Below are 5,129 nucleotides of genomic sequence, written 5' to 3' on the forward strand. Positions count from 1 at the left end.
TAGGCCAGCAAAGAGACTCATCCCCATGAAGTGAGGCTAGATTTGGTGTGGGGGACTGAAGTCAGAGAGTGGGCCCCATGGGACTTAAGTGGTTTGGGTGCTATGGGTTCTGTCTTTTGCTAAGCAGAGAAAAAGTCACACCGTTCAGCGGCAATTTTCTCCTCCTGAAATCGGGGAAAATGATGTCTATGTGACTCACCTCCCAGCATTGTGGTAAGAATGAAGATGACAGAAACTCATGTAAACTCATGGTAAACTGGGAAATAAGGGCAGGGCATACAGATATCCACAGAAAGTGTGTGGACAAAGAGCCGAGGAGTTAGTTGGACAGACAGACCTAGATTTGAACCCTGGTTCCACTCTCAGGTCCCTTATCTGTGAGGAGAGAGTGTTCTGGGTTGCTTGGGTTAGGGGTGTGGGCAGGAAGGGCTGGCTGGCTCCTAAACTTAAATGTGGTGGACTTGTTGGGCAGGGCTGTGCACAAAAGGCAAACAGGTCTGAGAACCTCGTGCCCTGGGGCCAAACTTCAGGGACTCTTTAATAAGATTTTGGCTCAGGGTAGGTAACTCCATCCAATTGGCCTTTAGTTTCATATCCACCGTGCTTTTGTAAATTTCACAAATTGTTGTTGTTGTTGGTGGTTATATGCCGTGGAATTGGTTCCGACTCATAGCGACCCTGTACAGGGTTTCCGAGGCTGTAAATCTTTACGGGAGCAGAAAGCCTCATCTTTCTCCTGCAGAACAGCTGGTAATTTTGAACTGCTGACCTTGTAGTTCACAGGCTGATTCGTAACCAGTACGCTACCAGTTACCATCACATCAGTGCCAATTCAGAGCCATGCTGGTATGGAGAACAGAAACAGTTTGTAGGGTTTTCAAGGTTGTGACTTTATGGAAACAGATTACTGGGTTTATAATCCGAGCAACCTCTGGGTGGATTGAAACTGCCAACCTTTTTTTTAAATGTTTAATTGTGAATTATGTGATAGTTTACATGGGAGAACATTAGCTTTACATTCATTCTATCGTATATAATTTCATTGCCATGGTTACAATCCCCTCAATGCATCATCAACCAACCAAATGGTGCACCTTGCAAGCCTGCTCACTGGTCGTCAAGCACACAGCCCCTCTTCCTCTCTGGGTCTAGAGTTCCCAGCCGCTCCATCTCTCCATGTCATCAGCTCTGCTTCCATCTGCTTCTCTGGGTAGGGTCCTGCACTCTGCACTTTTCCCATGATGGTCCCAGGGACCTCTGCGTCTAGACTGCAGATTCAATCATTTCCCTCCTTTTGCTACAAAACGCCTTCCTTTACATTTCCAATTCTCACAATCAGTCCTGATTAAAATTATTCTCTATTGTACCACAAATGACCTATCCACATCTTCTTTCATCAGCCTCGCCCAGACAGATTGGATACTACTCAGTGGACACTCTACCTTCCTCCGTACCCTCTGGATCTAGGCTCCCTCTTGAAAGCTTGCAAGCCAGTCACTCTTGCCTTTGTAGCTCCCCCATTTTGGGTAGCCAATGTCCAAGTTGCCCATCCCTGTCTACTCTGTGTGTGGAGGGGGTGGGAATGATCCTCGCTATAAAGATTTGTTCCCTCTTTTGAGCTACTGCATCCATAGGTGTAGGTCAAGTTCATCAAATTGTATCAGATTGCTCTTTTTTTCCCTCTTCTTTCTTCTAGTTGAGCTCTGTTCATACAGCCATTGAAGCCACGTCAAGTGGGTATTATCTGCAAGTGTGGGTGTTCTTTTGCATATGCCCTCTCTTCTTATCAACTGGATGCTTCACTCTCCACTCTAGTCCTCTGTGGCTATATCCCTGACTCTGGGTCCATGAGTCCCCAGGTCTTGCCACACTGCTGGCCAACCAGGTCTCCCCTGGGTTCACAGGAGTCTGTTGAACATTGTAGGGCTTAGCTCGCAGCTTCATTGCTGTTTTCCCTCACTTCCTCTTATCAATGACCCCTGTGGTCACCAATCCAAGCTGTCTGCTAGTGTATTCCCACTGAGTCTTAGTCTTGTCAGGGGGTTTGGCCTGAGGGGATCTGACCACTTGCCTTGATGTCTCCTGGGTGAACAACTTGTTTGTTCTTTTAGTAATCTGTCAGACTGCTGTTATTGTATTGTATTTTTCCTGTTGGTCTTTCTTTCAAGAAGTCTCTTCAGGTTTTCTAGCTGCTCCAGGCTGGTCTGCTTGTCCTTTCAAGTGGCAATTTCCCACCTCAGAAGATTCTGGATGGGTTTTAGGATTTCACCTATGATCTTATGGAATGTAGAGGCTCCACAGGAAGCCTCCTTCACTGGGCACGTTGTAGCCCCATTTTGGAGCTGCCCATCTTTTGATTAGTTGTTATTTGGCGTTGTTAAGTGCCGTTGATTAATAGTAGAGTGCTTAACCATTGTGCCACCTTGGGGCTCTTAAAAAGACAAATAATCCTGTTTTAAAATGGGCAAAGGACCTGAATAGATATTTCTTCCAAACGAATGGCCAATAAACACAGAAACATATCCTTAATGTCATTGTTGTTAAGTGCTGTCGAGTTGGTTTTGACTCATAGTGACCCTATCTAGGGTTTCCAAGGAGTGGTGGGTGAGTTTGAATCACCAACCTTGTGGTTAGCAGTCCAGTGTTTATCCAACAGCGCCACACCAGGACTTTGTTGTTGTTAAATGCTCTCGAATCAGTTCTGACTCCTAGTGACCCTATATAAGGTTTTCAAGGCTTTGAGTCTTTGAAAAAGCAGAAAGCCCGGCGGGTGGACTTGAACCTCAGACCATGTGGTTTGCAGTGCAGCGCTTATAGTTTGGAGCCACTGTGCTTCCACACCAGGACTTCGGGAAATGCAAATAAAAACCACAATGAGATATTACTTCATATACATGAAACCGAAACCCCATTGCCGTCAAAATGGTTCTGACTCATAGCGATAATATAGGACAGGTTTCCAAGGTTGTATAGCTTTATGAGAACAGACTGCCGTATCTTTCTCCCAAGGTGTGGCTGATGGGTTCAAACCACTGGCAGGTTAGCAACTGAATGCTTAACCACTGTGCTACCGGGGTTACAGGCCCATTGTTGTTGTTGTTGTGTGCCGTGAAGTCAGTTCTGACTCATAGCGACCCTGTACAGGGTTTCCGAGGCTGTAAATCTTTATGGGAGCAGAAAGCCTCATCTTTCTCCCGTGGAACAGCTAATAGTTTCGAACTGTTGACCTTGCGGTTTGCAGCCCGATTTGTAACCACTACGCTACCAGAGCTCCTTAGGGGCACACTAGCATGGCTATTATCAGAAAAAGGAAAGTTACAAGTGTTAGGAAGGGTGTGGAGAGATTGAAACCCTCATACATTTCTGGTGTGGGTGAGCTGTGGAGTCAGTTCTGACTCATAGCGGCCCTGCATAGGGTTTCTGAGGCTGTAAGTCTTTATAGGAGCAGAAAGCTTCAGCTCTCTCCTGTGGAATGGCTGATACATTTGAACTGCCAGTGTTGAGGTTAGCAGCCGGACTCATAACCACTACGCTACCAGAGCTCCTTACATTTGTGGTAAGAATGTAAAATAGTGCAGCTTCTTTGGAAAGGAGTCTGACAGTTACTCAAAGTGCTAAACAAAGTTACCATGGTGCTGCTGCTGTTAGGTGGCATCTGACCCAATTCACAGGGACAGAATGATGCAATTCTTGATCCTGATTTTGCATCATCCTCACAATCATCCTCACCACTGGACCAATAAACCACATTCTTATCAATGGAGAAAAGATTAAAGTTGTCAAGGACTTCATTCTTCTTGGATCAACTATCAACACTCATGGAAGCAGCAGTCAAGAAATCAAACGACATATTGCATTAGGCAAATCTGCTGCACAAGACCTTTTTAAAGTGTTGAAGAGCAAAGATGTCAGCTTGAGGACTAAGGTGCACCTGACCCAAGCCATGGTATTTTCAGCAACCTCATATGCATACAAAAGCTGGACAGTGAATAAGGAAGACTGTAGAAAAATGGATGCTTTTGAGTTATGGTGTTGGAAGAGAATATTGAAAGTGCCATGGGCTGCCAAAAGAACCAATAGATCTGTTTTGTGCAGCTAGAGTGCTCCTTGGAAGCCAAGATGGCCAAACTTCGTGTCTCATACTTTGGACATATTATCAGGAAGGACCAGTCGCTTGAGAAGGATATCATGTTTGATAAAGTGGAGGGTCAGAGAAAAAGAGGAAGACTTCCAACAAGATAGATTGGCCAGGTGGCAGCATTGATGGACTCAAGCGTGGCAACAATAGTGAGGTTGGCTCAGGATGGGGCAGTGTTTCGTTCTGCTGAGCATAAGGTTGCTCGAGTCGGTACCAACTTGATGGCACCTAACAACAACAACAAGGTGGAGGGTCAAAGAAAAAGATGAAGATCCCCAGCAAGATGGATTGGCAAAGTGACAGCATCAATGGGCTCAAGTGTGGCAACAAATGTGACGTTGGCCCAGGATCAGGCAGTGTTTTGTTCTGTTGTGCATAGGGTCGGTACCTACTCGATGGCACCTAATAACAACAACAATAATTATGTTTGAGTTCATTGTGTCAATCCATCATGTTGAGCATCTTTCTCTTCTTTGATGACCGTCTCCTTTACCAAGCGCTGTGTCCTTCTCCAGGGACTGGTCCTTCCTGATAACATATCCAAAGTACATGAGAGGAAATGTCTCCATCCTCGCCTCTAAGGAGCATTCTGGCTGTACTTCTTCCAACCCAGATTTGTTCGCTTTTTTGGCAATCTGTGGTATATTCAGTATTCTTCGCCAACAGGAAAATTCAAAGGCATCCATTCTTTGATCTTCCTTATAATGTCTTAGGCTGGTTGCTCCTCAGGAACTCTATACAGGGTTGCTATGAGTCGGAATTGACTCGATGGCACTTAACAATATATATATTGTTGTTGTTAAGTGCCGTTGAGTCGATTTCAACTCACATTCATGGTGACCCTGTATAGAGTTTAGAGGAACAGCTGGTGGATTTGAACCGACCTTGTGGTTTGCAGTCCAGTGTTTATCCTACAGTGCCACACACTAGGAGTCTCTATACACACACACACACACACACACACACACACACACACACACACACACACACA

The sequence above is a fragment of the Chrysochloris asiatica genome, unplaced genomic scaffold (assembly GCF_000296735.1).
Source record: "Chrysochloris asiatica unplaced genomic scaffold, ChrAsi1.0 scaffold00034, whole genome shotgun sequence".
In the NCBI taxonomy this organism is placed as follows: domain Eukaryota; kingdom Metazoa; phylum Chordata; class Mammalia; order Afrosoricida; family Chrysochloridae; genus Chrysochloris; species Chrysochloris asiatica.